This window comes from Humulus lupulus, chromosome 4, assembly GCF_963169125.1.
Source record: "Humulus lupulus chromosome 4, drHumLupu1.1, whole genome shotgun sequence".
Classification (NCBI taxonomy): Eukaryota; Viridiplantae; Streptophyta; class Magnoliopsida; order Rosales; family Cannabaceae; genus Humulus; species Humulus lupulus.
Genome location: NC_084796.1, coordinates 117,087,097 through 117,107,430, shown reverse-complemented (window position 1 = coordinate 117,107,430; position 20,334 = coordinate 117,087,097).

Sequence of the window (20,334 nt, the reverse complement as noted above, 5' to 3'; positions counted from 1 at the left end):
ATTATTTAATTAATTAAATAAATAGAAAATAATGGAGGCCTTGATTTTAATTCCAGTGGACTTATAATAAAATGGGAAATTTCACGGGCCTAAAGCCCATGATAATTTTGACCTAGGGCTGATTATTGGCTATTATTTTAGTGATTTTTTAATTAAATAAATGACCTAAATGAGTTTATAAAAGGAATGTTAAGAGAGAGTTGAAATGATAAGTCAAAAGAGAAGTTCAGAAGTAAAAAACACAAGTCTTTTTCTAAGCCTCTTAGTTCTTTTCATTTCTTCTCTCTGTATATATGTCATGTGTTGAGAACTGCCCACTCTAGTCTAAGTGATTTTAAGGATACTTTGGAAGACTGTGAAGATAATAGAAGATTGGTTCAGTTTCTTGATAATACTCTGCAACAGAAAGGATACTAGGGTTAGAGAAACTAAAGGAAGGACTATTTCATTTCGTTGCGTATAATGTAAGTATTCTTATCATTATTTCTCTTTGAATTCAATTTTATAAACATGTTCTAGGTTATCTCATATTAATTTGTTTAATATTATATCTACATGAAAATAAATAAAGATCATGTCTAAGTTTTCCCAACAACTGGCCTCAGAGACTTTGATAATCTTTATTTTCATGCATGAACATGTTAAAAATTGAATTATTTGATGTGTTTGAATAATTGGATGGATTTTCAAGTTTTTATGAAGCATATTGTTTTTATGTGATTATTAGCAATTTTTAGGTTATTTTGTTGTATTTTCTATGCCATTAATTTTTATATATGTTTTATTTTGTGTAAAACATGTTAAAATTTAATTAGAAAATGGTTTTTGTTTGAAAAATTACACACAAAAAAATTTTGAATTTTTTTGGCCTGGCCGCCATTGCATGTGAGCACACGCACATGCACCAACACGTCTGCACGCACTAGCATGCGCATGCGCACTCATCGTCTATGCGCACCCGGGCTCACCCTCGGTGTCCCCCTCTTGCGCGCGCGCTCGTCCAGCAGCCATGCATATGCGCAGTGAACAGTACCGGTCACAAAAAATATTCATCCGAATATTTTTTTTTTTTTAAATTAAAGAAAATAAAAAATTGTGAAAATTGATTATTTATAATCACAGCCAAAAATATCAGATTTGTTTTATCATTTAAAATTATTTTTAAAAAAAAAAAGATATTTTGTTGGTTGAGATTTAAATAATTAGATATTTTCTACAAAGATTCAAATTCAAATTTAAAAATAGACTAACAATTTAATTTTAAATCCTTTAAAATATTGAAATATAAGAATTAAGATATCAGATATTTAAGATATTTTCTTTTAAAAACTTGATATTTTTTATTAAATCTTTATTTGAAAATATAAATATTTGTTTATTCTATAGTTTTTAATATTTAAATTATTTGAAATTTGTTAATTAGATATTTTTATAGATATTTGAATTTGTTTAACTATTTTAAGATATTTTAAGACTGCTATAACTATTAATATTTTATTTTTTAAATGGTTAAAATATTAGCTTATAGTTGCAACAACACAAGATATTTTTTTGAAAAACAGTTAAGATATTAATTTTCAAATTTAAAATTGGTTAAATTTTGAAAAATATCATTTTTTTTCAACCAATTAATAAAATATTTTTTAATAAATGGGATTTAAATTAACTTTGGTTAATTGTTGATAAATCCTATTTAAATAAAATTAATATATTTTTTTTCAAATTAACCTAAAACCAACTTGATTGTTGATAAATGAAATTTAAATTAACTTTTGTTAATTGTTGATAAATTTCATTTAAATTGACTTATTTTTGTAAGAATTTAATTAATTCAAATTTTTTATAAATTCAAGATAATTAATTGTGGTAGTTTTGCAAATGGAATAAATTGTGGTATTTTTGCACAAATTCAAAGAGTTGCTCATATAACATGTTTGTTTGCACTATATGTGGTATTTTTGCAATTGGGCTTAGATGCATATAGTGGCTCATATGTTTGTTAGATATATGGTTTTTTTTCAAATAAAATATTCATAAAATGATATGTTTTATTTGGGTCACGAAGGTTTAAATTCCTGTCTTTTGGACCTTGTATGGAAGATTGGGGGCATTTGTAGTAGGAACGACATACTGGATCCAGCCCTCCTCCATACAAGCCCAATTGTTAAGGCCCATTTGTTTGAGTTTGACTTAATTGTATAGGTTCATTATATTAGTTAAACCTAAATATTGATTAGCAACAAATTAATTCTAAATTAATTGAATTTGTTTCAATATGACACTTTAGAATTAATAGGAAATTATAGGACATTGGTTTTAAAAATTCTAATCTTACAATTTTTGGAGAACCATAGTCATTAATTTTCAAAAATTAATAATAAAAATACTATTTTTAATTTTTTAATGAGCTTATTTTAAGAATATTTATTTGATCTCCCCCGTTGGTTTGAAAAAGTCAATAACTTAATGGGGCCTCGAGACACTTTGATTCGTCCCTCTACGGAAGGTGTTCATTAGTAATTTTGACAAGGTTAGATTTCGAAAGATAGATAATTATATGTTAAATTCTACTAGACTCACCCCTACGGTGACTACTAGGACTAAATTTATGATTATCGAAACCGTGGGTCTATCTCATAAAATAAGAGATTTTGTTTTCTTATTTTGATCAAATAGTAGGTTGTTGATAATAGTGTTCATTATTAAATGAGTTTACAACTCTATTTAACTAGTGATATTTTTTTACTCTCGCCAACCGGGACAACGATATCATAGATTAGTTAAAAACCTAAAGAAATAGAGATAAGATTATTTTGGTATTTTTTCTCATATCCTACATATTTTTGGTATATGTTGTGTTATTTCTTGAAATTTTGTGAATAGAGGTTTTATTGAGCAAATGTGATTGATTTCTATTTTATTGATAATTTGTAGTATACTTATGGTTGTGTCTACTCCCATCCTTTCTCAACTTTCGATGGAGAAACTCACTGGAGAAAACTTCCTTAAATGGAAGCAGAACATCAACATTGTGTTGATTGGTGACAACTCCAAGTTCGTCATGACTGAGGAATCCCCGGATGTTCCAGCTGAAGGAGCTACCAAGTTTGTGAGGGATAAGTATGAGTGTTGGAAGGCATCTAACAACAAGGCGCAGTACTACATGTTGACTAGTATGGGCGACACTCTCAAGAAAAAGATGGAGAATGTCGAGATGGCCTGCGAAATCATGGATCAGCTCCAAGACATGTTTGGTGCTAAGTCAACGCAGACTCGTTTTGAGGCCACCAAGAAATATGCCAATGCTCGGATGGCACATTCTCAACAAGTTTGCGATCATCTGATCAAAATGACAAACTACGTTCAGGAAGCTAAACTGCATGGAGCAATAATAGATGAGGAAACTCAAGTTGGCTTTATCCTCAATAGTCTCTCTCCAGCTTTCCTGCCATTCAGCACCAACTATGTGTTGAATAAACTCAATTACGGTCTGACGCAGCTCATGAATGAGCTTCAGTTTTGAGTCTATCATTGGTGGATCAAGTAAGGGAGGAGAAAATAAGACAACTACTGCTGTTAATCCAGCTAAGGCTGAAGCTAACCAAGCTTCGCCTTCGAAAGCTGGAAACAAGAGGAAAGGTGGACAAAAAAACACCCCAAACCTGCAAAGGCTGCAAAGACGAGTGCACAACCAAATGCATAGATGCCTAAGGGGAAGACCAAGAATAACAAGAAAGGTAAAGGTAAGTGTTTTCACTGCAAAGAGAAGGGGCATTGGAAACAGGATTGCCTCAAGTTTCTAGCAGCTAGTAACAAAGATAATGATTATAGTTCATTGTATCTTGGAAACATGTGTTTTAGAGAATGATAAATTTGTTTGGATTATTGATTCTGGATCTACTTACCATGTTTGTAACTCTTTATAGCTTCTTGAATCATGGGAGGAAGTGGACAAAGGCGGCTTAAAGTTTAGAGCTGGGAACAGAGCATTCGTTGCGGTCCAAGCTAGAAGAAGAGCTCATCTGAAGTTCGGAAATAAATTTTTAATTTTAAATGATGTATTTTTTATTTCGAATTTTAGTAGAACTTTAATTTCAGTTTCCATGTTGCAATTAGAACAATTTGTTAGGCCTTTCACAAGTTCTAATATATCTATTTCTTTCAATGGATCACAATTGTGTATTGCATGTTTGGAAAACGGGCTTTATACTCTGTGACATAACGAACCCCCCGCTCTTAACAGTGATTTATTCAAAGTAGCTAAACCTAGGACCAATAAACGTCAAAAGATCGATAACGATAATATGACGTATTTATGGCACTTGAGACTAGGTCACATTGGCTATGATAGGATTCAAAGACATACAAAGGACAGGCCTTTGAGGGAACTCACCTTAGGTGAATTACCTTTCTATGAATCTTGTCTAGAAGGCAAACTGACCAAGCGTCCATTCTCTACAAAAGGTGATAGGGCCAAAGAACCACTTGGACTTGTTCATTCAGATGTTTGTGGACCTTTGAATGTACAAGGCAGGGGTGGTTATGAGTATTTCGTCACTTTCATTGATGATGTTGACGCGGTTCTTCGCCAACAGGTAATTAAGAGAAGAAGAGAAAGGGATTAGTGATAATAATGAACCGAAATAGATATATGATCTTAGGAAATGGAATGGTGACTCAAGACACGATTTTTAAGTGGTTCAAAGGTTAAAATCCTTCTACTCCATTAGTCAATATTATTGCTCTATTCTGGGTATATGATTACAGTATATTTCTTACAAAAGATAATCCAAACCTCTATCAACTCCCAGGGTCTCCATATTTATAGGAGAAGGCACCTGGGAGTTGGTAAGAAGGTCATCCCGTGACCTTCTTACCTACCATATCAACTCTGTGACATTCATGATTAATTCCTAAACCTGACACATAAGTGTGGTCAAATCAATAGGTAAGGAGATAATGGGCCGCACGGCCCAACCCAGTCGTCGGTGTCTGAATACGCACGTTCCTGCTGCGTGTCCGAGAAGTCAGGGGCATATCAGAAACGTGATGTATGATATATGCACGTTTACCTTGCATGTGTTGACTTTACAAAGGGTCATAGCCTCCATATCCAGCTCGTACCACGAGCTGGATACTTAACTCGACCTTCGGCCTTCAGAGTCCGGACTCAGGTCTTAGGAATTCTTGGCGAACCCTTGGGTTACCTCGAGCTAAGGAGGTACGACCTTATGACGGAAGCTCCGGTCTTGGGGATGTCCACGAGATAATCATGGTTAGGTCGCAGCTCAGCCCGCTAATCAGCCCGTGGGAAAATCAGGGCGTACAGACGATTACTCTAGATACTCATGTCTTTACCTAATGCATATGAAATCAGAAACATTTTCAAAGTTTCAAGAATTCCTAGCAATGGCTCAGAACCAATTAAGTAAAACGTTAAAGATCTTGCGAACTAATAGGGCTGGAGAATATTTGGATATGCAGTTCCAAGATCATTTAACTAAACTTGGTATTTTATCACAACTTACTATCCTAGGTACTCCGCAACAAAATGGTGTGGCGGAAAGTCGAAACAGAACTTTATTGGAAATGGTTAGATGCATGCTTAGTTACTCAACTCTACCAACCTTTTTATGGGGACATGCAATTGAAACTGCGAACGACATTCTCAATGTCATGTCGTCTAAATCAATCCCCAAAACACCTTTAGAATACTGGAATGGTCGTGAACCTAGTTTACACCATTATAGAATCTAGGGGTGTTCCGCCCACGTCCTGAGGAAAAATGAGGGAAAGTGTAACGCCCTACTGCCTTAGAGTCGTTACTAAGTGAGTTAAAGAAATGTGCAACTAACTCACTAATCGAGGTTTTAGGACAAAAGTGTAATTAAATCATAATCAAAGTCATAAATTAGAAAATGAACCTTTCATTGAAAATTATAAAGCGTTTAACATTTGGGATCCCAAAAACATAGTTTAGAAATATTTACAACTCAAAATACAACCAGAGTCCACTAGATGAAAAAATTCAAGTTTAGTACAATCATCACCCAAAAACGCCCCTGGCCGTGACAGCCAGGTAGACCAGACATGTACGCACTGCCCGTCACGCTCACCATACTCAAGGTTGATCAACTTTCCCCTTGCCCTTACCTGCACCATAGAGCACCTGTGAGCCGAAGCCCAGCAAGAAAACCCTCACAAGCGGATTTTATATGCATATTAAACACATAACACAAAGTCAACCCATAATCAGGCTATACACGTATGGCCATGCCGTCCCAGGCGCTTTACCAGGCCCTGGGTTCGCGGTCTATACCGTAAGGATATCCCAGGTATCCCTTGGGGTCTCGCCCTGGCAACTCGCACTCCGCGTGCTAAACGCTGCTCCCGGCCCCTTGCCGTTCTCGGCCTTCGCCGTTCCATCATTTACATACACATATGATATAGCTAAGCAGAAATCTAAACACATATAAATTCAATCAAAGGGCCATGCCCCACAACACATTCATATAGGGACGAGCCCTGCAACTCAATCATATAGGGTCGAGCCCTTCAATACAAGCTCTATGGAAACAGTAGTTTTCTTACCTGTGTCTCGAGCTTTCTAAGCACCGATGTCCCGAGCACAGTTCCCTAGTCCGAGCCTCGCCGAAACCCTAGTCACAACGCATTAACAATTTCCACCCATCAAGATCTATACCATTAAATAACTTTGGGTCATAATTCTAGTCTCCGGAACCTTGGGTTTTATCAATTCGAGTGATAAAATCCATCCCGAGCCCTAACCATTAGGTTCCCAAGTCAAATTCCATTAAAAACCCTGCATCTTGAACTAGGGCTACGACCCAACCCCTCAAGGGTCGCGGCTAGCCTCGAAACAGAGGCTAAACACCTCCCTGGAAACACACACGGGCCGCGACATGCTTGGCCAAGCACCGCGGCGCGCCTCATGATCAGTGGCCTCCCCAGGCCTAGAGTACACACGAGCCGCGACATGCCCCTCGTAGGGTCGCGTCCCTCGCCTCCAAACCCAGAAAGACACCATTTTTCCTTGCATTTCCTTCGAGTCAATCCTTCTAAAATCATCCCAACTCTATACCCAAACCCAGAATTAAGCTTGAGCCTCCCTACCACATCATCTAAGCTCCACAATAAATCCAACACAGTCTTATAAACTCAACCCACAACAAGATTTAATTAAGCTTCTAATTCACATGCAGCTTATAGCTCTAGCTATAGCTCAACTGAAACTCAAGGGATTATAAGGTTAGACTCCTTACCTCAGCTGATGATTTCTGGCTTTCACTTGCTCCTCAAATTTCAAAGCTCACCCCCTTCAAGCTCCAAGCCTTAGATTTCTAATTAGAGTCTCCCAAACTCAGCTCCAATTTCTCAGCTTTGATTGGTTTTCCTCCAAATGTAAAAGAGATAATAGAGTGAGGGAAGAGAGTGAGTCAGTTTAGAGAGTTCCAAGTGGTTCTAGGTTTTGTTTTATTCAGCTTAAGTCTATAAGGGTACCCCAAGGCTTGGGGTACCAAAATCGTCCCCGAGGGCAAAATGGTAAAATTTTCGCCAATATTCCCTCCTAGGCGTTCTAACCTCGAATATATCTCCAAATATTTATTTCCATAACCCGATAACCCCGTAAAATGTTTAACACCCGAAATACCCCTCGACTCGCCCCGAGTCTGATTTTTGACCCCGCTATGACTTTCTAGCTAACCGCTCCCTAGGACTGTCTCGTATCATGCAACACAGATATATCACAACTATCATGTTTATACCCTCAACGGGCTAAAATTATAATCATGCCCCTAATAACCAAACGGGGTCCACATGCATATTTAATTCACCTAAACATGCATCACTAGTCACATATCACACAAATCCACATATTAAACAATAATTCACATATTGCCCTACAGGCATGCTAATTAAGGCCCTAAGCCTTATTAGCAGATTTGGGTCATTACAGAAAGCTAGAACCATGAACTAAAGTTTGCATGTTTGTTGGCTATCCTAAAGGTACTCGGGGTGGACTTTTCTATAGTCATTCAGAAAAGAAAGTGTTTACTTCTACGAATGCTACTTTTCTAGAAAATGACTATGTCCAAAACTTCAAACCACGCAGCAAAGTAGTTTTAGAGGAGATAGTTAAAGAATTGACTCCAAGAAATGTTCCATCATCATCAATGTGAGTTGATGATGAAATTCCCACTCTTCATGTCCAACTAATGCAATTCGATTTAAATGAAGAAAGTACCACTGTTCCTGAGCAAACAATCACGGAGCCTCATCGTAGTGGGAGGGTTTCTAGGAACCCAGTTCACTATAGTTTGGATGGTGAAACCAATATGGTTGTTGGTGACACTAGTGATGATCATCCGTTGTCTTTCAAATAAGCAATGGCTAGCCCTAAAAAGGAACTATGGCTCGAAGCCATGAAACAGGAAATGGAGTCTATGTACTCAAATTCCGTCTGGGATCTTGTGGAAGCACCTAGTGACTTTAGGGCCATTGGGTGCAAGTGAATCTACAAGAAGAAATGAGGTGTTGATGGAAATATCGAGACTTATAAAGCTCAATTAGTGGCAAAGGGTTATACCCACAGAGAAGTTGTGGACTATGAGGAAACTTTTAGTCCGGTAGTCATGCTCAAGTCCATTCGCATCCTCTTATCCATAGCAGCCTCTCTCAACTATGAGATCTGGCAAATGGATGTCAAGACAACTTTTTTTAATGTAAAGCTTGACGAAGTCATTTATATGGATCAGCCAGAAGGATTTAAAGTAGCTGGACAAGAAGGAAAAGTTTGCAAGTTGAATAGGTCCATCTATGGACTTAAGCAAGCTTCTCGTTCTTGGAATCTTAGGTTTGATGAAATAATCAAAACCTATGGCTTTGAACAAAATATTGATGAGCCTTGTGTTTTCCAACTGATGGCAAATCAAATAATGGTATTCCTGGTTCTTTATGTAGATGATATCTTACTCATTGGAAACAATTTTAAGAAATTATCAGATGTGAAGAATTGGCTGAGCACTCAATTCCAGATAAAGGGTTTGGGTGAAGCTGTTGGGGTTTTATGCCCTAATTAAAACCCAAATTCTTTGTAATCTCATTTTATTATCAATAAAAGAATAGAAATCATTTTTTGACTTGGTCAATCACTTTGCTCACATGTTTTATTTTCATGATTATTTGTTTAATATAAACTTCTATTAAATCCCGAGCATATAGCTAATCTTATTTATAGTGACGTAATCACAGTGGAATATAAATATGATTATATGTTCAAAAATAAGTTAGTCCTAAGATTAGTTAGTGCACCGGATTTACACTGACTTGTCAATCTACGATATGATCTACTAACACATTACAGTGTTATGTTCTTTCCAGAACATTAGCAAAGTAGATAAGATCGGATGTATTTGTTACATCGGACAGGACCGATATTGACAGTAGATAAGATAAGTAAACATACCGTTATTATCTATTCTAGTCATATCATATAGTTGACCATAGGTCAATTCAATCTCAATTCTGAGTGGTTAGTATTCTAACTGATTGTATTATTTGAGTTCTTTGACTTGTTCGTTACCAGCTTACCCTACGGACTAGCCCATACTTACATCTTGGGAACTCGGTAGTATAATTGAGTGGGAGTGTTAATCATAAATATGAACATCTATAGCTTCTGATGAAGAAGTGAAACGATGGTTTCCTTTTAGTTTGGTTCAAGGTGATAAATGATAGAGATCTCATTTCAGTAATTAAATTAGTTTACTGAAATATCATTTACAAGGAACTAAGTGTTTTAAGGATAAAATACAATGAGGGGTAAAACGGTATTTTAGTCCTATCTCATTGTAGACCGTCTATAGAGGATTGAGTGAAAATTATGGTTGTAACAATGGATAATTAATAGCGTATCTATATTTGTTATAGAGCGTTCTATGAATTCAAGAGTGCAATTCCAAGTCTATAGTGGAGTCACGAGGAATTAATAAGTTAGTAAATTTATTTGTTAGATTTATGATAACTTATTGGAGCTTGATTTCATAGGCCCATGGTCCCCATTGTTCCTTGGATAAAATCATCTAGATAGTCTCAATTAATTGATTTAATTATCAATTAGAATTATCAAAGTTGACGAGGTCAATTTTGGATAGTTTCACAGAGTTGTGTAATTTTGAGAAGAAAAGAGAAATTATAGCAGATTTATTAATTAAGATAAATTGGTATCTAAATTAATAAATAAATTTAAATCAAGGTTCAAAGTATAAATAATTAATTTGATAAAGGATTTAAATAATTATTTAATTAATTAAATCAATAGAAAATAATACAGGCCTTGATTTTAAGTCCAATGGGCTTATAATCAAATGGGAAATTTCACGGGCCTATAGCCCATGATAATTTCGACCTAGGGCTTCAAAATGGTTGTTATTTTATTGATTTTTTAATTAAATTAAATGGCCTAATTGAGTCTATAAAAGGAGTGCTTAGAGAGAAGATTTCAGAGACGACAGTTAAGTCTCAAGTCAGATTTTCTGATAGTTTTATATTCTCTCTAAACACAAGTCCTTTTCTAAACCTCTTTGTTATTTTCTTTTCTTCTCTCTATATCTATCTCATGTGTTGAGAATTGCCCACACTAGTATAGGTGGTTCTAAGGATACATTGGAAGATCGTGAAGAAAATAGAAGATCGGTTCAGTTTTTTGATAATACTCTGCGACAGAAATGATACAAAAGTTAGAGAAACTGAAGGAAGGACTCTTAATTCCGCTGCGTATACTGTAAGTATTATATTATTTGTTTCTCTTTGAATTCAATTTTAGAAACATGTTTTAGGCTATCTCGTATTAATTTGTTTAATATTAGATATACATGAAAATAAATAAAGATCATGTATAAGCTTTTTCCAACAGAAGCAAGTTATGTTCTAGGTATCCAGATCATAAGGGATGGAAAGAACAGACTCTTAGCTCTATCTCAAACAGCTTACATAGATAAAGTGCTTGAACGTTTCTCAATGAAAAATTCCAAGAAAGGACGTTTACTGTCTCGCCATGGAATTCATCATTCAAAGAAGCAGTCTCCCCAGACTCCTTAAGAGGAAGATGCAATGAGAAAAGTTCCTTACGCATCTGCAGTTGGAAGTCTGATGTATGCCATGTTGTGTACTAGACCAGATATCTGCTATGCAGTGGGAGTAGTGAGCAAGTATCAGTCAAACCCAGGACCGGAACATTGGATAGCAGTTAAGCATATCCTGAAGTATTTAAGGCGGACTAGGGATTATATGTTAGTCTACAAGGGTGGTGTTCTATGTTAGGAACGGGTTTCCTAATACGCAGTGGAATGGTGGTGTGGTTGGCCCAGTATACAACAAAAATTTTGAAACATATTTAAACTACCTTTAAATATGCGGATCCATTAATATACATACATTAATCATAAGCAAGATAATAATATAAATCATACCTCTTGAAGCCTATCAAGTGTCCTTGCTATCTTTTCGTATTTAGAACGATCTTCCTATCCAAGCCGCTCCCACGTACTCACACCAAGATCTTCCAAAGCATTCTCTACACCTCAAGAAATGTGTGGGCACTTAGAGAATGAATGATAGTTTATTTGTGATTCTACTTGATGTACTCAACACATGAGATCAAGAGAATACGCCTGAGAATTGGATCTTTATTTTCAGGGAGAGAAAACTATCGTTCTATTTTTCACAGAGCGAATGTTCAGAGTTGTCTCACTCATACATCTCTGAATATTTTTCTGATTAGTCATACTTAAAAGAAAATATTCAAATTTTAAAAAATAAATCTGTAACCATTTAACAATTTACTTTTTAATTAGTCAATTATTCTATTAATGAAAAAAACCAAAAACCAATTTTTGAATTATCCATTAATTAATTAATTAAATAAATAAAAATGAAAATCTCATCCCTGAAAATTGCCCTACACGCCACACACAGTCCAGGGATTGTGTGTGAACGGGTAGCCTTCCTAATTTTTAGGGATGTTGGTTTTTCAATTTTTATTTAATTATTTATTCAAACTGCTTTGTTAGATAAGATCTAACAACCTCATAACTAATTCAAATTTGAATTCAAATTAATTATCTTTTTAATGAATTATCAAATATAATTAATTACTTGAATAAATATTAATCTTTTAAATTCAAATCCAATTTGAACTTATCACATTATTATCTCCCACTCAAATAAAGATATTTAATTAATTCTACCAATTAATTAAATCCAAAATTTTCGAAAATAAATATTTAATTTATTATAATTTCGAAAAATTATAATTAATTAATTATTTAATTAAATTTCGAAATTAATTTAATTATTTAATATAATTTCGAAAATTATACAATAATTAAATATTAATTAATTTTGATAACTACAAATAATTTGTAATTAATTAATTAATCACTATTATCATATAATTGCATATTTGACCTGAAGAACAAATTTCTTATTAAATATGTCTTTAAACTATTTTCCCTTCATATCAACTCTTACCTTGAATATTGTTGATAGAACCGCTATGGGGACCTATGGACCTATAATTACAAGCTCCAATAAATTTGAGATTATTAATTAAACTCTTTAATTAAATTATCTTAATTTATTAATCTCATGATTATTCCACTATAAATATGAGACTGCACTCTTGTAATTATAGACTTTTCATTTACTGAGTACTTTATAATCCTAAAGCATCCATTGATATAATCATTGCATACAACTTGACCCTCTAATAATGGTTCATAATTAATCGGGAATAAAATTACCGTTTTGCCCTTTTAATTATCTCTTGTTTCCTTAAGTACCATTGACTCTACTAGTGAAGGTTAATTCATAACTAAATTATGAATTTAAGCTCAATAACCTTTCAGTCCCAAAAGTCAACCCTTAAGAGAACCATCATTCAATCTCTAGCGAGAAGGCATAGATTTCATATCTGTATACTATGTCCCCAGCCATCTACATTAATGAGTTCCCAAAACAAAAGTTTCTAGCCTGGTCATTCTGACAGACCATAACAAGTGAATCAAAGAACTCATATAACATAAACAGGAGTTCATAGTAACTTCAGGATTAAGATCTATTTGTATATGATCATCCGTTGATATATTTAATTAATACTTCGAAACAGTATTTAACTAAGTATTAATAAACATATCTGGTCCAATTCTATATATTCTCTAATATATAAAGCACCTCCACTAAAGTGTCCTACCACACTAGTGATCCGGATCTAGATCACATGTATTCATAATACTAGTTGACCGTGCTTGCAGTAATTAATCTAAAGATTCCATAACTTTATTTTACTGCAAACTATTCAAGTTCATTTATCTCAAATACAATCCTCCCGTACCAATACATGTTTAAGATCACATATATGAACTTAGGAATTTTCCTAATATTTAATTAATATTATCATAGAATAATATAGTCCATAAAATATATGCATAACAAATTCAATTCATTTATTTATTTCATAAAAACAATGTCTACTACATATGCTTTGAGGGCACATTTCCAACAATCTCCTACTTGCCCTAAAGAAAATGAGGCATCTCTCTCATTCCCATGTTTCTTACATGCTCCTTAAAAGATTTTATAAATAAAGTATTTGTGAAAGGATCTGCAAGATTATGCTTTGAAGCTATCTTCATAACTGCAACATCTCCTCGATGAACTATCTCTCATAGCAAGTGCTTCCTCTCGATGTGCTTTCCCCTCTTGAGACTCCGTGGTTCCTTTGTGTTAGCTACTGCCCCATTGTTGTCACAGTATAGGACTAGTGGCTTATCCTCATCTGGTACAACTTCCAGATCGGAAAAGAACTTTTTGAGCCACACAACCTCCTTAGCTACTTCACAAGCCGCTATATACTCGACTTCCATGGTGGAGTCTGCAATGCTGGTTTGTTTAATACTTCGCCAGACTACCGCTCCTCCTCTAAGAGTAAACACTGATCCAGAAGTCGATTTCTGACTATCACTGTCTGATTGAAAATCAGAATCAGTGTGACTAGTGGGGTTCAAGTCTCCACCTGAATATACAAGCATATAATCTCTAGTATTTCTAAGATACTTGAGAATATTCTTTACTGCAGTCCAATGACACAATCCAGGATTGGATTGATAACGGCTGACTATCCCTATTGCATAACAAATGTCAGGTCTTGTACACAACATGGCGTACATTAGACTGCCTACTGCTGAGGCATAGGGATATTGTCTCATGTCTTCCTCTTCCTGAGGTGTTTTAGGACACTGCTCCTTGGAAAGGAATACTCCAGAACGAGTTGGCATATCACCCTTTTTGGAGTTTTGCATATTAAAGCGTTCTAGCACCTTATCAATATAAGTTGCTTGAGACAATGCCAAAGTTGTGTTCTGCCTATCTCTAAGATTCTTAATTCCCAGAACATACTTGGCTTCTCCCAAATATTTAATTTGGAATTGTTCAGCTAACCAGTTCTTTACTTTTGATAATGATGTGACGTCATTTCCAATCAGTAATATATCATCAACATAAAGAACGAGGAATACTACTACACCATATTTGATTTATTTATAGACACAAGGTTCGTCAACGTTTTGTTCAAAACCAAAAGTTTTAATTGTGTCATCAAATCTAAGATTCCAAGATCTAGAAGCTTGTTTGAGTCCATAAATGGACCTAAGAAGCTTGCAAACCTTTTGCTCTTGACCTTATAACTCGAACCCTTCTGGTTGAGACATGTAAATGGTTTCGTCAAGGTAGCCATTCAGAAAAGTTGTTTTGACATCCATTTGCCAAATCTCATAATCCATGCACGCAGCTATGGACAAGAGTATACGAATGGATTTTAGCATGGCTACAGGAGAAAAAGTTTCTTCATAGTTAACCCCTTCTTTCTGTGTGTAACCTTTGGCTACAAGCCTTGCTTTGAAATTCTCTACTTTCCCATCCGCTCCTCTTTTCTTCTTGAATATCCACTTGCAACCAATGGGTTTGATATTCTCAGGTGGATCTTCGAGAATCCAGAAAGAATTGGAATACATCGATTCCATTTCTTGGTTCATGGCATCTTGCCATTTTTCCTTGTCAGAATCATTCATCGCATCTCTAAATGTCAATGGATCGTCTTTGTTTGTGTCAGACACAAGCATTTGAACTTCGTGTTCATAGCATATGGGTTGCTTGCTAACCCTCCCACTACGACAAGGTTCACTACTATTCTGACTAGAACTAGCAGTTTCCTTTTGCCGTTTTTCATTGGTTGTTGCTGGTGACTTTGCAACTTCATTTGAGACCATCTCCTCCAGAACAACCTTACTGCGAGGTTTGTGGTTATTCACAGTCATGTTCAAGAAAAGTTGCATTTGTCGATACAAATGTTTTATTTTCTTTTGGACTATAGAAAATTCCACCTCTGGTCTCTTTGGAATAACCCACAAACATGCACACTTCAGAGCATGATTCCAACTTCCCGGTCTTTCCTTTAACCACGTGTGCAGGACACCCCCAAATTCGAAAATGGTGTAAACTAGGTTTACAACCATTCCATAATTCTATGGGTGTCTTTTGGAAAGACTTAGAGGGAACAACATTTAATATGTATAGATCACATTGAATCGCATAGCCCCAGAATGATAGTGGTAATGATGAGAAACTCATCATTGATCTAACCATATCTAATAACGTTCTGTTCCGTCTTTCCGAAACACCATTTTGCTGTGGCGTTCCAGGTGTTGTGAGAAGGGATTGAATGCCATGCTCACACAGATGGTCCTTGAATTCAAAATCCAAGTACTCTCCTCCTTGATCAGATTGAAGAGCTTTTAGTGACTTTCCTAATTGTTTTTCAGCTTCTGCTTGAAATTCTTTGAACTTTCCAAAAGTTTCAGATTTTCTTTGCATTAAGTATATGCAACCATATCTTGAATAATCGTCAATAAAAGTGACGAAGTATTCATAACCTCCTTTTGCTTATACATTAAGTGCACCGCAAACATCCGTATGTACTAGCTGAAGTGGTTCTGTGGCTCTTGAACCTTTGGCAGAGAAAGGTCTCTTGGTCATTTTGCCTTCTATACAGGATTCACAAACAGGGAGAGATCCAATAGATAGTTCTCTTAAAGCACCATCCTATACAATCCTATTTATTCTGTCTAGACCAATATGGCCCAATCTCAAGTGCCACAGATATGTATCACTATCGGAATCAGTCTTTTGTCATTTAATAGATCTTGGATTGGCTGTTTTAAATAATTCCGAATTATTAACAAATTTCTCTTTAGCTTGCAGTTTATAAAGCCCATCGATAGATTTTGCAGAACATATCTTAAAACCATATCTTGAAATAATAATCGAATTATTATTAAAAGATATTTTAAAATTTTGTTCATGCAACATAGAAAAAGAAATTAAGTTTCTAGAAAATCCAGGAATATAATAAACATTTTCTAAAACAAGAAATTTATTATTCTCAAATTCCAAACGGGTTGTTCCAACTGCTGCTGCAGAGACAATCTAACCACTGCCTACCCTCATAGTCACATCTCCATCAGCAAGCTTCCTCGTTGAACTAAGAATCGGAAGAGAAAAGCAGACGTGGTTACTGGCTCCTGAATCTACTATCCAGGATGAGGAATTATCTTCCACTAAACAAGCTTCTAACACAAGTAAGTCAAATTTACCTGTATTTTTCTCTTTGAGGTCAATGAGATACTTTGAACAGTTTCTCATCCAGTGAGCATTTTCTCCACAATGAAAGCAAGTCCCTTTTGGGGTCTTCCTTTTTGAGGTTTTAGTGTTCTTGTTCTCTTTGCTTTTGGATGACTTTTTAGGCTTCTCACATATTAATGCAATGTTCAAGTTTGATTTCCATTTCATGTAGTTTTCACCAGTCAACTTTTCATTAGCAAGTAAAGAAGATACAATATTTGAGCTAGACATAATTGCTGAAAATAAATAAATAAACAAAATGAATATATGCATATAATAAATATCAGTTATTTTCGGAATAGTAAACGTGATACATGAATGCAACAAAAAACACATAAAAAATAATTACTAATTCCACGATTAATTAATTTGAACATTAATGGACCAGTCTTAGGGTAGGTCTGACTAATTCCAAATTAATTTTGAGATAAGCTCTCAAATTTATAAGTTAAAACTCAAATCAATATTTCTCTTTTGACTTATAAACAACTGCTTGTTTGGTCAAGAATACACTAGTCCGCTCGAAAGCCTAATGTACCTTGTGACTGTAACCCATTATTTTAGATCAATGAATTAACTCAAGAGTGTGCCTTAGGGTCAGTCAAACTTGAAATACATCATTAAATCCTATTCTTGAAAAAAAAAAAAGTTTTCCTTGAGAATAACACAGTCGGAAGCCTTCCTTGGGGGGCCACAAGCAATGGTGTCGCGAGGCCCTCTCCATGTTACCTCGGTGCTAACTAATAATGGAGACCATGGGACTTATTGTCATAACTCCCTCTCCCACTCACTATTTTAGAACATGTGTTTTCTCAAAACATCCTATGCTTTTTAATTGGTTGTAAAAATAAAGTGATCTATTTTTACCAAATGATATTCTAATAATTACTAATCAAATTAAGCAAAATTAAAATTATAGAACTATGCCATAATTAGTTCAATTTTATTTTTCCATAATTACTAAGAATATCATTTATAATTTAATAAAACAATTTTATTAAATACTAGAAATTAAACAACTTTTAAAATCTATTTCCGCTCTTGAACTAGTTAAAAAACTAGATTTATTATTATTTGGACCAGCATATAATCACATAGGACAATCCTAAGGCATGTTTCTACTCATATGAGATGCATGGTCAATTTTAAATACTGTGTGGGTTATATGTATGGCATGTCAAAAAAATGCATGATAAAGTATTAAACAATTTAATCACATTCAAACATTTAAATAAATAAATACTAGCTAAATAAATAAATAAATGCGAGCCGGGTGTCTTGGGTATTTCTAGAAAAATTACAACACTTGCAAAAATATACACAAAAATGTAAGAAACTAAATAAGACCTAAATAGATCTCTATCTATTACTTTCGGCCTTCACAAGTAGTCTTGATCCATTAAGTCACTTATCGATTTAATTTTGAATTAAAATAACTTTTAATTATCTTAAACAGATTTTAAGAATAATTAACTTGAGTTTGATGCCCGATAAGTTATTAGGCCCATATTTGAATTTGGACTCATACAATTAATTCAAAATAAAACAATTTTTAATTATGGGTTAACTTAATTAAGCCCATAATTTAAATGGACAATTTTTGGATGCAAGCCCTAGGGTTTAGAAACCCTAGGGGCGGCTGCATATGGTGGCTCAGCATGGGGCATGCGACTGGGGTGCACAGGCTGTTGTTGGGTGCGACACACAGGGGTGCATGGCTAGGAGCAGCAACAGCTGGCGCTAGGGCACGCAGGCGTGCAGCTGGGTGAGGCACAGGGGCGCGCGCTAGGTAGGGGTGTAGGTGCGCGCTGGGCGTGCGACAGATGCAAGCGTAGGGGAGGGCTGGTGCGCGCAGCAGACGCAGGCGCAGGGGCATGGGCACTCGGCTGGGCGAGGTGCGCGGGGCGCCTGGGTAGGCAACACGCAGGGGCTGGGCACACAGCCGTCCGGCTGGGTGAGGCTTGGGCTTCGGGGCTCGGAACCCGTGGCTCGGGGCTTACAGAAATTTTCAAATAATTTTAACACAGAAAATTAAAATTACAAAAATTCCTACACCCCAAAATGGCTTACATTTTTCATCTAGAATTTTAAGAACATTTCCTAAACCCAAAACACCATATAATTAACGACCCTTAAGAATAAACTATTATCATACATACATACATCCATTCACATATATTACAATAACATAAGAATGCATATTATGCCCACACAGTAATTAATGTATGCAGAGATTAATGACCGCTCTGGTACCAATTGTTAGGAACGAGTTTCCTAATACGCATTGGAATGGTGGTATGGTTGGCCCAGTATACAACAAAAATTTTGTAACATATTTAAACTACCTTTAAATATGCAGATCCATTAATATACATACATTAATCATAAGCAAGATAATAATAGAAATCATACCTCTTAAAGCCTATCAAGTGTCCTTGCTATCTTTTCGTATTTAGAACGATCTTCCTATCCAAGTCGCTCCCACGTACTCACACGAAGATCTTCCAAAGCATTCTCTACACCTCAAGAAATGTGTGGGTACTTAGAGAATGAATGATAGTTTATTTGTGATTCTACTTGATGTACTCAACACATGAGATCAAGAGAATAGGCCTAAGAATTGGTTCTTTATTTTCAAGGAGAGAAAACTATCGTTCTATTTTTCACAGAGCGAATGTTCAGAGTTGTCTCACTCATACATCTCTGAATATTTTTTTGATTAGTCATACTTAAAAGAAAATATTCAAATTTTAAAAAATAAATCTGTAACCATTTAACAATTTACTTTTTAATTAATTAATTATTCTATTAATGAAAAAAACCAAAAACCAATTTTTGAATTATCCATTAATTAATTAATTAAATAAAAATGAAAATCTCATCCCTGAAAATTGCCCTACACACCACACACGGTCCATGGACTGTGTGTGAACGTGTAGCCTTCCTAATTTTTAGGGATGTTGGTTTTTCAATTTTTATTTAATTATTTATTCAAACTACTTTGTCAGATAAAATCTAACAACCTGATAACTAATTCAAATTTGAATTCAAATTAATTATCTTTTTAATTAATTATCAAATATAATTAATTATTTGAATAAATATTAATCTTTTAAATTCAAATCCAATTTGAACTTATCAGATTATTATCTCCCACTCAAATGAAGATATTTAATTAATTCTACCAATTAATTAAATCCAAAATTTTCGAAAATAAATATTTAATTTATTATAATTTCGAAAATTATAATTAATTAATTATTTAATTAAATTTCGAAATTAATTTAATTAGTTAATATAATTTCAAAAATTATACAATAATTAAATATTAATTAATTTTGTTAACTACAACTAATTTGTAATTAATTAATTAATTACTATTATCATATAATTGCATATTTGACCTGAAGAACAAATTTCTTCTTAAATATGTCTTTAAACTATTTTCCCTTCATATCAACTCTTACCTTGAACAGTGTTGATAGAGCCTCTATGGGGACCTATGGACCTATAATTCCAAGCTCCAATAAATTTGAGATTATTAATTAAATAATCTTAATTTATTAATCTCATGAT